This window comes from Equus przewalskii, chromosome 26 (assembly GCF_037783145.1).
Source record: "Equus przewalskii isolate Varuska chromosome 26, EquPr2, whole genome shotgun sequence".
Lineage (NCBI taxonomy): Eukaryota > Metazoa > Chordata > Mammalia > Perissodactyla > Equidae > Equus > Equus przewalskii.
The window spans coordinates 32211372-32225665 of NC_091856.1; positions in this window are offsets into that span (position 1 = coordinate 32211372).

Below are 14294 nucleotides of genomic sequence, written 5' to 3' on the forward strand. Positions count from 1 at the left end.
ACATTTTATTTCTTCCTTTCTGATCTATATGCCCTTTATTTCCTTTTCTTACCTTATCGCTCTGGCTAGAACTTCTAGTACTAAACGTAGATTGTTGACGGTGGGCATCCTTGCCTTGTTCCCAGTCTTAGGGGGAAAGCATTCAGTCTTTCACCATTAAGTATAATGCTAGTTGTAGATGTTCTTTACCAAGTGGAGGAAGTTCCCCTCTACTACTAGTTTTCTGAGAGTGTTTTCATGACTGGGTGTTGAATTTTGTCAAGTGTTTTTTCCTGCATTAATTAAGATGATCATTGATTTTTTTCTTTAGCCTGTTGTGTGGTGGATTACACCAATTAATTTCAAATCCTGACCCTGTCTTTCATCCCTAGAAAAAGCCTCACTTTGTCCCAATGTATGATTCTTTTTACATATTGCCAAATTCCGTTTGCTAACATTTTGTCGAGGACTTTTGCATCTATATTCATTAGGGATATTGATCTGTACTGCATTTTGTACTATCTTTGTCTGATTTTGGTGTCGGGGAATTCTGCTCTCATAAAATGAATTAGAAGTGTTCCTTTCTCTTTTTATGAATCCAATTTCTTTAATAGTTATAGAGTTGTTCAAATGAATTATTTCGTGTTGGGTGAGTTGTGATAATTTGTGCTTTCCAAAGAATTGGTTCATTTCATCTAAGTTGTCAAATTTATGTGTGTAGAGCTGTTCATAATATTCTCTTATTATCATTTTGATGTCTTCAGGGTCTGTGGACTACCTCCTATTCCATTCCTGATATTGGTGATTTGTGTCTATTTTTTTCTTTGTCAGTCTTGCTAGAGGTTTCTCCATTTTACTGATTTTTTCAAAGAACTAGTTTTTTGTTTCTATGATTTTCTCTATTGCTTTTCTGATTTTAATTTTATTGATTTTTGCTTTTATATTCATTAATTCCTTCCTTCTATTTGCTTTGGGTTTATTTTGCTCTTTTTTTTTCTGAATTCTTTTTTTTTTTTTAATTTCACCAATACAATATTATTAGATCAAAACTTGATTTAAAGTTCATACTTTGTAGGTGGGACATTTCATTTACATAAAATTATTTCAAAAGTCTACTTTCTTAAGGTGAGAGATTAGATAAATGATCTGAGACTTTAGTGCTATCAATTTTCCTCGCTGGACTGCTTTAGCTACATCTCATGAATTCTGCTATACTGTGTTTTTGTTTTCATTCAGTTCTATGTATTTTTTCAATTTTGTTTGAGACTTCTTTGATCTGTGGATAATTTAGAAGTGTGTTGTTTAGCTTCCAAGTGTTTGGAGATTTTCCTATTATCTTTCTGTTATTGATTTTTAAAGATTTTTTATTTTTTCCTTTTTCTCCCCAAAGCCCCCCAGTACATAGTTGCATATTCTTCATTGTGTGTCCTAGTTGTGGCATGTGGGACGCTGCCTCAGCGTGGTTTGATGAGCAGTGCCATGTCCGCGCCCAGGATTCAAACCAATGAAACACTGGGCTGCCTGCAGTGGAGCGCGCGAACTTAACCACTCAGCCACGGGGCCAGCCCCTCTGTTATTGATTTTTGGTTTGATTTTCTTATGGTCAGAGAACACCCTCTGTTTGGTATCAATTCTTTTAAATTTATTGAGATTTTTCACATCCCCTAGCCCCCACACTTGCATAGCCTCCCCCATTATCAGCATCCCCTGCCACAGTGGTACATTTAGTGAAACTGATGAACCTACACTGACTCATCATTATCGCCCCACATCCATGGCTTACATTAGGGTTCACTCCTGGTGCTGTATATTCTGTGGGTTTGGACAAAGGTGCAATTACATGTATCCACCATTACAGTATCATATAGAGTGATTTCACTGCCTTAAAAAGCATAAAATGCTTAGTAATAAATTTAACCAAAGAACAAAATTAAAGAAGTCCTAAGATAAATGGAAAGAAATGGTATATTCATGGGTTGGAAGAGTCAATCTTGTTAAGAGGTCAATTCTCCCCAACTGACCTATAGATTCAGCACAATTCCAATTATAATCCAAGTAGCTTTATGAAAATACATAAATCGTCAAGCTGATTCTAATATTTATAGGGAAAAGCAAAGGACTTACGGTAGCCAAAAAACTTACTGTAAGTTGGAGAACTTACGCGCCCTCATTTCAAGACTAAAGGATTAAGCCAAGGCAAACAGAAGAACGTAACTGACCAGAGAGTCCAGAAGTAGACCCACCCTTAGCCAGCATGTTCGTTTTTGACAAAACAGCCAAAGCATTTTAATGGGGAAAAGAAGTCTTTTGAACAAATCGTGCTGGAACAGATGCCCAGATTGAGAAAAATGAACCTTGACCCTTACTTCACATTTAATTCAAGATGGATCATAGATTTAAGCTTAAAAACTAAAATGATAAAGCTTCTAGAAGAAAATATAGGAAAAAATCTTCATGACCTGTGAGCAGGTCAAAATTTCTTAGCTGGGACCCAGAAAGCAATAACCATAAAAAAGATCGACAAGTTGACTTCATCAAGATTGAAAACTTCTGTTCACTGTTAAGAAAATGAAAAGGGAAATTGTGAACTTGGAGAAAAGATTATGAAACATGTATCTGACAAAGGACTCGTATCCAGATTATATAGATAAGCCTACAATTCAATAATCGAAGGGCACATGTCCAATTAAAAATGGTCAAAAGAGTTGAATAGACTGTTCACAAAAGAATGCGTACGACGGCCAATGAATACATTAAAAAGTGCTGAACACCACCAGTCACCTGGGAAACGCAAAGTAAAGTCTGTGAGATGCTACTGCAGTATTTCATGGTTAAGATAATTCGTGATTAAAATTTTAAAAGACTGACAACACCAAGTGTTGGTGAGGTTGAGGGGCAACGGGAACGCTCATAAATTGCTGATGGGAACACACAATGTTGCAAGTACTTTGAAAAAAGTTTCACTGGTTTTCTATAAAATAAAACATACGCCTACCCGTAACCCACATATTTTCTCTAAAAAAATAAGTGCATATGTTCACCAAAAGATTTGTATGTGAATGTTTATAGCAAGCTTTATTTCTAAAACTCCCCAACTGGAAACAACTCAAATGTCCATTAACAGGAGAATGGATTTGCAAATTGTGATATGTCTATACTACGGAACAGCACTCATCAATAAGATGGGAATGAACGATCAACACACACAACACAGATGAATTGCACGGTCATTGTGTTGAACGAAAAAAGCCAGACACAAAAAAGCACAAACTGTATGATTCCACTTATATGAAGTTCTGGAACAGGCAAAACTATTCAACAGTGGAAAAAAAATCAGAATATTGGTTGCCCTTGGGGGTGCAGGATAGTCTAGAAAGACACAAAGGCACTTTTCGGGGCAATGGAAAGGTTCTATGTCTTGAGAAGTGTGTGGGTTACACAGGTGTCTGCGTTTGTCAAAACTCATAAATTGGAGAAAAAGGAACCCTCATACACTGCTGGTGGGAATGCAAACTGGTGCAGCCACTATGGAAAACAGTGTGGAGATTCCTCAAAAAATTAAAAATAGAACTACCATACGACCCAGCCATCCCACTACTGGGTATCTATCCAAAGAACTTGAAGTCAGCAATTCCAAAAGTCCCATGCACCTCAATGTTCATTGCAGCATTATTTACAATGGCCAAGACGTGGAAGCAACCTAAGTGCCCATCAGCAGATGATTGGATAAAGAAGATGTGGTACATATATCCAATGGAACACTACTCAGCTGTAAAACAGAAGAGAACCGTCCCATTTGTGACAACGTGGATGGACCTTGAGGGGATTATGTTAAGTGAAATAAGCCAGATAGAGAAGGACAATCTCTGTATGACTCCACTCATATGAGGAATTTAAACATGTGGACAAAGAGAACAGATTAGGGGCCAGCCTGGTGGCGCAGTGGTTAAGTTCGCACGTTCCGTTTCTCAGCAGCCCAGCATTTGCCGGTTCGGATCCCGGGTGTGGACATGGCACTGCTTGGCACGCCATGCTGTGGTAGGCGTCCCACATACAAAGTAGAGGAAGATGGGCATGATGTTACCTCAGGGCCAGGCTTCCTCAGCAAAAAGAGGAGGACTGGCAGTAGTTAGCTCAGAGCTAATCTTCCTCAAAAAAAAAAAAAAAAGAGAACAGATTAGTGGCTACCAGGGGAAAGGTGGGGTGAGGGGTGGGCACAAAGGGTGAAGGGGTGCACCTACAACACGACTGACAGACAATAATGTACAACTGAAATTTCACAAGATTGTAACCTATCATTAACTCAATAAAAATTTTTTTAAAAACTCATAAATTGTACACGTGAGATTTGTGCGTTTCATGATACGTAAATTCTACCTTAGAAAACTCTAAACTGTAAACAAACGAAGATTCAGAATAGCACTGAACAGGCCAGCAGGCACTGCAGCAAAGCGCGGCCGCTGTTCACGCGTCTCCCGGGTCTGTGAAGACCCCACAGTTGGTTCAGTCTCCGCTTGGCCGCCCTCAAGCGTGGCAGGACAGAGCTCATGCTGCACCGACTGCACTTGCTCGTCGAATCACGAGGCAAAGTCCTTCCACGTTCCGGAAGCGGGAGGCGTCCCTTGGCACTGGCGCATCATTGCTTCGCTCCCCGGAAGCTGGGCATCAGCTCGCGCCTGCTCTCCGTCACGGGCACAGCCTCTTGGTTCATGTCTCTGCCGAGGGACCATCCTCTGCTGCACCAAAGACAAATGTTATGTCTCGGTCGCCCTCTCCCTGGGGACCTTCAGGCCCCAGCGGGTGAGAAGCCCCTGGTCTGCTCCCCCCAGTCAGAACTGGGCTGGGAACTGGGCTCCTTGGTTCTAGTCACGGTATAAAGATTTCCCTGTGAAATGTGGGGCACCTTCAGTCCCGTGTTCATGAAGCACTGAATGCTCATCAAGCACTGACTATGTGCCAGACTCTGTTCCAGGTTCCTGGGACACACGAGCGAGCAAATTAGAGAAAAACCTTCGTCCTCTGGGGCTCTCATTCTAGTGGAAGGACGCTGATGTCGGTAGGCAGAATAACGACCCCCCGAAGACATCCACACCCTAATACCCAGAGCCTTATGTGGCAAAAGCAATTTTGCAGCTGCGATTAAAATAAGAACCCCGAGATGGGGAGACTGTCCTGGATTATCTGGGTGGGTCCAACGTTATCACAAGGGTCCTTATAACAGGGAGGCGGGAGGTCAGAGTCAGAGAAAGCAACATAACAATAGGAGCAGAGGTCAGAATGATGCACTCGGTGCAAGGAGGCCATGAGCCAAGGAACGCAGGAGGCCTCTAGAAGCTGGAAAAGGCAAGGGAATGAATTCTCCCCTAGAAGTGCCAGAAGGAGGGCAGCCCTGCTCTTCTTGCCTTTCGCCCTGTGAGACCCATTCCAGACTTCTGCCTCCCGGAGGTCTACGATGAGAAATCTGTGCCGTTTTAAGCCACCACGTTTGTGGCCACTTGTCACAGCGGCAACGGGAAACCAGTGCACTGACTTAAATAGCAAAGCTAATACGCGAGCAGACGATCCACGACGTGTGGGAAGGCGATGGATGGGCCAAGAACGCTGGGCTCCTCCTTGCCTTAGAGGGAGGTGGCTCTCAGGACGACTGTGTATTTGCACACATAGTCATTGGGCGACCTTGGTTGACAGTTCTTGCCGCGCCCCTAAAGGAGAAACCTTTTCTATTGCTCGGAGGGTGCCTAACTACAGTGATAAAATCTGGCTGCACGTTTAAGTAAAAGTAAAACCCGCGTGCAAAAGTGTCATTCCCGGTGGACTGCTTTGTACTTAGACAGAGTTTCATTGTATTAAAATGTGCAAATGAGCATCCTTGGAAAAGCCCCATTTACCAGATGGAGAGGCTGAGGCACAAGAGGGAACAGCAACCCGACCCAGGGCCTTGTGGGGAGACGACGGCGTTTTGCCTCCATTGGGCTTGCAGCTGGGCCTGGGTTTCCTCTCCACGTGAAAGTCAGAGTTTCTCTCTCGCACAGCAAAGGCACCGTGTCGGCTCACACAGCTTCCCCAGAGAAGTGACCCAGCCTGAGTGCTGCTAGCCCCGGGCTGTCCGAGCCGGAGGGAGCGGGGAGGCCCTGGGAGCCGAGCCCTGCCATCTCCGCAGCTCACGATGCGGCTCAGCCTCCTGGCTTTTGTCCTGGCCCTTCCCCTGTCTAGCTAGCCCATCCCTCTTTTCAGGAAGCACCCCCAGCTCTCTTCCTTTCTTTGGAACTGTTGTGTCTCCTCAACTGCACGGGACACTCTCTGAGAGCAGCAGTCCTGCCTCCCACTCTCTATGAAGCCAAGTGAGGGGCTGGAGGTGTGGACGGCACTAGCCTTTGTCACCTGAAGGCAAAACTGGAATGAAGTTTGGTGCATTGTGATGACCGTATGCTTTCATACAGGTTCAGCTGCTACAACCTCACCCAAAACAGCAGTGACCTAAACACGATAACCAGCCCTCAACATACACAGCCCAGCGTCAAGGGTTCAGACCCCTGCTGGCTTGCTGTTCTGCCATCCTCAATACACAGCTTCCACCTCATGATTTAAAATGGCTGCTCCTGTTCCTGCCACCACATCCTCATTCCAGCCAGCAGGAAGGAGAGAGGAGAAAGAGGGCCCTTCTTGCTTTTAAGGGCTGGATAGGATGTTGCCCCGATCACTTCCATTCACATGCCACTGGCCAGAACCTGGTCATGCTGGCAACCTTAGTTGCAAGGGAAGCTGGGAAATGGGGTCTTTTGTTGGGTGGCTAGAGGCCCAGCAGAAATTCTTATTAATGTAGAAGAGAAGAGCAGACGTCCTCTCTGCCGTGATGATTTCCTCAGCTGCAGGAGGGAGGCAGGTGGGACCTGGCGAAGAGCTGGGAGTACAGGGCATGGCTTTCTTCTCACACCGGAGCAGCTGGGACAGCAACAGCATGAGCCTGACATTCCCACCTCGCCAAGGGCCATGGCTGGGGCCCGGGGCTCCCATCCTGCAGCAGGAGCGACAGCCTGCAGCCAATGTCTGCAGAAGCCAGCTGGGGGGCAGAGGGTCTGCACCCTCTCGGGGACCGTTCTTGGATGGGGGCACGGGTCTCAGGCAGGGGTCACTTCCTCCGAGGGCTGCTCATGACCTGGGTCCTCACGCAGGGTCACTGATGCGGGGGCTCGCTCTGCGTCCCGTCGCTGTGCCCCAGCACCGACGCAGCCCGTGCTGGACAAACGTGCAGAAGTTAGGGACAGTCGGGCACTTCTCCTTCAGAGCACTGGTCACAATCACACGCTCGTGTCACTTCTCCTTGCTCACAGAATCCCAGGCTTGTTTGGGCAAGACTGAGGCCAGCCCAGGGGTCAATCACAATCAGTTCAAGCCAGTCCTGTTCCCCTTTTCTAGTGACTGGGGCAAGGGTGAGGATGTGACCCAATTCTGGTCGATGAGATAGAAAGGGAAGTCCGCTGGGGGCTTCTGGGAAGACTCCCTCCTCCCACCTCACAGAGAGAGAGAGAGCTGTTCTGGGTGCTGGTGTGAAGATATGATGCTGGAGATGTGGCAGCCGTCTTGCAACAATGAGGAGACAGATCTGAGGTTAAAAAAATCCCGGGGATGGCAGAGTAAAAGGGTGGAAGGCACCCATTAACATGTTATCTCATGTGGCAAAAGGAATTTCACACACGTGGTTAATAATCTTAACTTATCTTGACTCACGAGCCACTGCACTGACCACAGGACATCTTATCTCAGTAATTCTTGAATAAACTTTATGGTTCAAGCCACTCAAAGTCGGATGTTCTGTTACTGGTAGCGACGAAAGTGTTCAAACACCATCAGCAGTTCTCCATTCTGCTCAGCACAAGCACTGAAAGCCTTACCCTGGCCCACGAGGCCTGTGTCTAACCTCCCAGCTGTACCTCATAACCCTCCCCTCTTCGCTCACTCTGTTCCCACAACACTGACCTTAAATTTTTTCTTTGACTCCCCAGGCTTCTCCCCACCTCGGGGCCTTTGCACGTGCTGTGCCCTCAGCACCTCCCAGCGTCACCTGGACTACTTCCACAGACTCTTTTGGCCTCAGTTTGTGTGGCTTTAAGTGAGGCCTCGAGCGTCTTTTCTCTTATGGCCCTCGTCTCATGTGGGATCACAGGTTTATTTATGACTTTATCCAGCACCTGTCTCCTCCATCAGAATGACAACTTTATCACAGCTGGCACTGGGTCTGCTTTTGTCACACTGTGGAACTGTTCATAGTGCCATCGAGCCCAGAGGAGGCACGCAGTTGTGTTTCCTGAATGAATGAAACAGTTTGAATCATTAATTCACTGCCCGTCTCCTTGCTGGACTTTAAGGCCGCCGCGGCCGGGAGTGCCTCACTCAGCCCACAGGGATCCTTCGTTCCCTGGCCACTCCCCTACACACCTGTTGGCACTGGATTCGTTTGTTTACAAGTCTGTGACACACACACACATGCCCCACTGTACTACTATGTTGCTACATAACAAACAGCCCCCAAGCACACAGTCGCTTAAACAACCACAGACACCTATTATCTCCCTGTTTCTGTGGGTCAGAAATTTGGGAGCGGCTTGGCTGGGTGGCTCTGGCTCAGAGTCTCTTAGGAGAATGCAGTCAGGGGTCGGCAGAGACCGCTGTCACCGAAGTATGTGCAAAGGCCCCGAGGTGGGGAGAAGCCTGGGACAAGGCTGGAGAAGCAACATCTGATGTGGCTCCCTTCTAGGCCCAGAAAGCTCTGGGCCTCTCCAAGGGCTACGTGAGCATCCTCACAGCATGGCAGCTGGCTTCCCCCAGAGTGAGTCGTCCAAGGGAGCCAGCCAGAGGCCACGAGGTCCCCTGTGACTTGGCCTTGGAAGTCACATATCATCATCTCCACTCTATCCGTCACAACACAAGGGCGTGAGAACCAGCAGGGCCGTCCTGGGAGCTGGCCATCACACTCTTCACCTCCTTGAGAGCAAGCCCTGCCTTGCTCACCTTGGGATTCTCAGCGCAGGCCTGGGGCTGGGGGTGCCATCCATGCTCAACAAGAATTTGTGGGAAGAATGAATGAATGAATGCAGTATCTTATAATAGTGAATGCAAAGGCTCAGAATAACAGCACCCCCCTCTTAGGGCCTCATAAATGGGCTGATGAGGACATCTGAGCCCATGGAGAGAGCTCTGTGCCAGCTCTCGTCTAATCGGGTCCGATGCCCAGAGGAGGTGCTGTGTAGGCATGTGACTCATTTCATCCCACTAGCCCTGGTGAGTCAGGGGCATGGGGCATCAGTGATGGCTCTCGGGGTTTGCGGAGGGGCGATGCTTGCTCCAACCCTTCACCCTTGATGAGAAAGGGTCTAACAATCAGCCTTCGCAGCGAAGACATGAATGAATGGATGGATGCATGAATGAATGATTGTGTCAACACCTTGAGAAATTCCTTGCTTGACAGTGAAATTCGCTCTCCTTGGTGTCCCCTGGACCTGGACGGGTCTTGGGGGAACAGAGAGCTGGGCAGAGCTGCTGCAGCCATGCCCAGAGAGGGCAGGGGCCTGTGGGTCCATGAACAATGTGCTCTCCTGGCTGCGGAAGTGCTCAGAAAGTATGGACGGTGCCCAACAGCCCCTGTGTCACCCGCTGGGATTGTCCATGGACCCAGACGTCTTCTTGTTGATGCTGGCGGTTGGCGGTGGGCTTGTGTCCCAGGCGCCTTCTCGGGGGTGGGGGCTCCCTCCCCAGCCTGTGGTCCCAGGACCCCGGGAGAGGCTAAATGTCCTTTTGCACAATCCAGGCTTCATGGAAACTGCCCAGACTCAGTTAATCCTGGCTTCCCTTGCTCTCAGCAATCCGGGTTTTTGGAAATCTCTGGGTTTGCAGTTAAAGTAAAAATACTGGTTAGCCTCTGATCCTGCCCCAGCTGGCGGTGACACTCGCTGTGTCGTTTCTGGCAGTGAGTGGACATTGCTTCGTGCAGCCTCTTGCTCCTGTGTCAGCATTGTGAGGTCGCAGGAAGACGTGCCTGCACTAAGCACAGAGATAAGTGACTAATGGGGCCTGGAAACGCCCCTGCCCATGGGAGGCGGGGGCCGCTGAAAAGCGCTGATGCTGAGCCCAGACGGACTTAAGAGCTTGCACAAATTGCCCAGCATCCCTGAGCCTCAGTTTCCTCATCTGAAGGCTGGGGGTGGCGACAACAGCACATCTCAGATGGCTGGAGGACGAGGGGCGGCAGATGCTCAGCCTGGCACGGGCACACGGCACATGCCCCACGTGGCAGCTATAACGGATGTCACCGGGCACTGCGTGGATGAACCAGCCCAAGATTTGCAAAGCCGAGGTGGGCGGCAGACATGCTTGCCGCCCCTGCTCTGGGCCAGGGCCCCGTCCCCCAGAAGCAGCCGTGAATGTGACGTGCATCTGGAGGGGAACTGTGGGCGTGGGAATAGATCAACTTCGCCAGAGTGTGAGGTCTCTGTGCTTTCCAAACTTTCCATCATGAGTGTTTATTGCTTTGATAATGGAGGGTGGGATCCCCCCAAACCAACCAAACAGCAGAGAGAGAGAGAATGAGACCAGGGCTGTGGCATGTGCTAGAATAGAAGACACAGAGAATCCTCTCGACTGGGGGTTTCAGATGATGCCCAGGGGAGAGGAGGCCTCCAGAGGGAGGTCTGTTGGGAGGAAGGAGGAGAGGTGGGCTGGGCCTTGGCATTAACGGGATGCAGCTGGACCAGAGGACAATGGAGTTCACCCGCCATGTGCCGGCTGTGGGGCCTCTGGAGCCTCAGTCTCCCGCTCTGTAAAGTGGGGATGCTGGAGATAACCGCCCCCACCTCTCAGGGCGGTCATGAGGACTAAGGAGTGAACAGCCATTGGGGAGCAGAGCCTGGCGCCGTGGGTTCATTGATAAACAAGAGTAACGTCTGCCCCCTCCCGCAGGCGCACCCCCCCCCATGCCGGCAGGCAGGTCTGTGGTTCACGTCAGGGGGTCTCCCCTTTTCTTATCCTCTCCCCTGTCACTCCCCGCTCCTTGTCCTAGGGGAGGGGATGCTGAGCAGACATCGCCCACCCTGAACCCACTCTGCTGGTCCCTGAGGTCCCTCCTCAAAGATGGGGTGCTCTCTAAGCCTCTGCCCATGGTCTCCTATTAACAGGATGGGGGGAGCTGTCAGGGGCCTGAAGTCTCCAGAGGCCCCTGGCCTGGGGGAGAGAGGCTGGCAGGCACTGGCCTCTTCCCCCTCAGGGCCTGGGCTCCCCCCAGCACCAGCAGACAGACCCAGCTGGTTTCTGCCCTGCGGGTCTGGAAGCCCCTTTACAGTGATCCTCTGTGGGGTCAGCTCAGACCCGGGGGTGGCCCTGCGAGGCCCTGGCCTCTGCCCACACCTGCAGCACGGATGGGGTGGGCTGGGAGGGGGCCTCATCGAGAGCGATGGGGACACAAAGAGCCCAGGGACCATCCTGGCCCCCAGATAAGGGAGCCGATCTGGGCCTCAGTCTGCCTTGCCCGGGGGGATGGTGCCACCTCCCTGCCCCGTGGAAACAGCGCCAAGCCTCTGCAGCACAGAGCGTGGTGACATGTCAGCTACACGAGGGGGTGGCAGGGCGGGGCAGGGGGCAAGGGGGGACAGGACTGCCAGGCCAGCCCCAGAGCTCTGGGCCAGCTTTCTGAACACTGACGCCCAGGGTCTGTGCAGCCCCTACAGCGGGACTGTCCTCGTTCCCCCGGCTGCACGAAGGAACACGACCCAGTCAGCATTTGTCCTGAAGGGTGTGGCCACCCCACCCCAAGAGAGTCCTCCGAGCTTCCTGGTGCACGCCCGCCCCTCCCCTTCATCCGCCTCGGTCAGGCTTCACCTGGGGAACCAGACCCAGGAGGAGATCCACGTTAGGCGATTTCCGGCAAGGAACCGGTCACGCGACTGTGCGGCTGGCCAGACAGTCGGAAAGCCGGACCACTGGGCCTGGGCCGAGGCCGCTGTCCACACGCGGAGTTTCCTCCCCGCCAGGAGGTCTCAGCTCTGCTCTGCAGGCCTTTGGGGTGGTTGAGCCGGGCCCACCCGGAACACCCAGGACAACCTCCCACTTCAAGTCCACCCATATGGGCTGTAGTACATGTATGAGGCATCTTCCCAGCGACACCGAGATCAGTGTCTGAAGAACTGGGGACTGCAGCCTCACTATGTTGACAGTGACCATCCCTCCTCTGTCCAAGCTTTCTAGCTCCTGCCAGCTTGAGCACCCCCACTCTCAGACCGGTCCCCACTGCGGGTGGGGTGAGGCGGGCAGCCCTCCCAGCTCCCGAGCCAGCTGTGCTTCCAGTCCTCCTGGGGTGAATTCTCGCCGGGACACTCAGCTCTTGCTGGTGGAATCCTGGGCGAGCCCCAGGGAGCCCAGCCTGGGGTAGAGCACCCGGCCCGCCTCGCCGCCCTCACGGAGGCTTCGGTTCCTCGCGGGGGAACAGCAGAGCCCGCCACACTGCTTTGCTGCACGCCTGTTTTCCTGGCCCAGCCGCCGTGCTCTGGGCTGCGTTCCCTGGTGAGGTCGCAGCTCTGGGCTGCAGGAAACTGGTCCCGTTGTTGTTTTGTTTCGATTGCACAACCCTGTGCATGAGGCAGAGCGGACATCTGCTGTTTTGGCCAGCCCTGGCCCCACGCCCCCTCCTCTTTCTGGGAAAAGCCCCCCAGTTGCCTCCAGGGGAATTCCCCCACATGTGCAGCCTGGGGAAAGGGCTGTTGGTCCAGACGGGCCTGCCTTGCCAAGGGATGGGCCTGAAGCCCGGGCTGGGTCACCAGCCCTCCTTCCTTGGGGGGAGGGGGGCACTCGGTCCTCATCCTGATGGCCAGTCCCTGAGGGTGGTCACCGAGTCTCTCCAGCTCCCCAAGATGTCCTGGTGGTGTCATCCCCGGGGCCCACCTGCTTCTCCTGCATTTCCTTCCATCCTGAGCTCCCCCTCAGTCTGGAGACGAAGCCCCTTTCTGCTCAAGGCTGACAGAGCCCGCTTAAGTTGCTAACAACCACACAAACCCAACTAAAATTGAATGCCAATCCTGGCTCTGCCCAGACTCGCTGTGTGACCCTGGGCAAGATGGCCCCTCTCCGGGCCTCAGCTTCTCCACCTGCACGTCTAAGCTGGCCTCCAGTGCTGACACCCCAGGACCTCACGGCTGCTTTGGGCCACGGCAGCCCACTGGGTCTGGTGTGTCCACTGCCATGGATCAACTGAGGCCTTCTCTGCCCTGACCCTGAGGTCTCTGGGGCATTTGGTAGAGGAGGGAAGACGATGAGTGGGGAATCCTTGGTTCTACCTCCTGCCATGCGTAGTGGGGCCACGAGGATCAATGTACTGTGTACCAAGGCCTTGCTAAGGCGACTTCGCACCTCTCTTTAAGCCATTATGCCTCAAAGTTTCGAGAATCTGGTGAAAGCTTTGGATGCTCTCCCTATACCAGACACATCTCTCCACCCATTCTCTCTCTCTCTCTCTCTCTCTCTCTCACACACACACACACATACACACACTCTAATGTACAGTTTCAGGAAGAGGGCTAGGACCAGCCCTCCGACATCTGTCCTGACCTTCAGGTGAGCAGCCTCTGGATTTGGAGGACAGATAACCAGCTTTGGCACACAGACATTAGGGGCCAGGCCCTACACTAGGTGCTTTGTGAGCATCAGTTTACACACCCATTCATTGTTTCCCTCTTGGGCACAGAGCTGGACTACACTTCCCAGCCTCCCTTGCAGCTAGGCACAGTCACATGACTGCGTGCTGGCCAATGGAACATGAGCTGAGGTGATGTGCTCCCCCCTCAACACTTTTAGCCTGGTCCACAGAATTCCTTCCACACCATCCTCCACACTCTCCCTTTCCCCTTTCACAAGATTACTGCAGAGGAAGATAAGGCCCTAAAACATGCAGAGCCACAAGTTGAAGGAGCCTGGGTCCCTGAGTGACTGTGGGGAGCAGGACCCTGGCCCCTCCCCACCAGCCCACATACACTGTAATGTGAGCAAGAAAGACACTTTTTTTCTTTTTTTTTTCTTTTTTTGCTGAGAAAGATTTGCCCTGAGCTAACATCTGTTACTAATCTTCCTCTTTTTTTTTTCCTCCCCAAGTTCCCAGTGCATGGTTGTATATCCTAGTTGTAAATCCTTCTAGTTCTTCTATATGAGCTGCCACCAGAGCGTGGCAACTGACAGACGAGTGGTGTGGTTCTGCAACAGGGAACCAAACCCGGGCCACCAAAGTAGAGCACGCCGAACTTTGACCACTAGGCCATCAGGGCTGGCTCAAATAAACT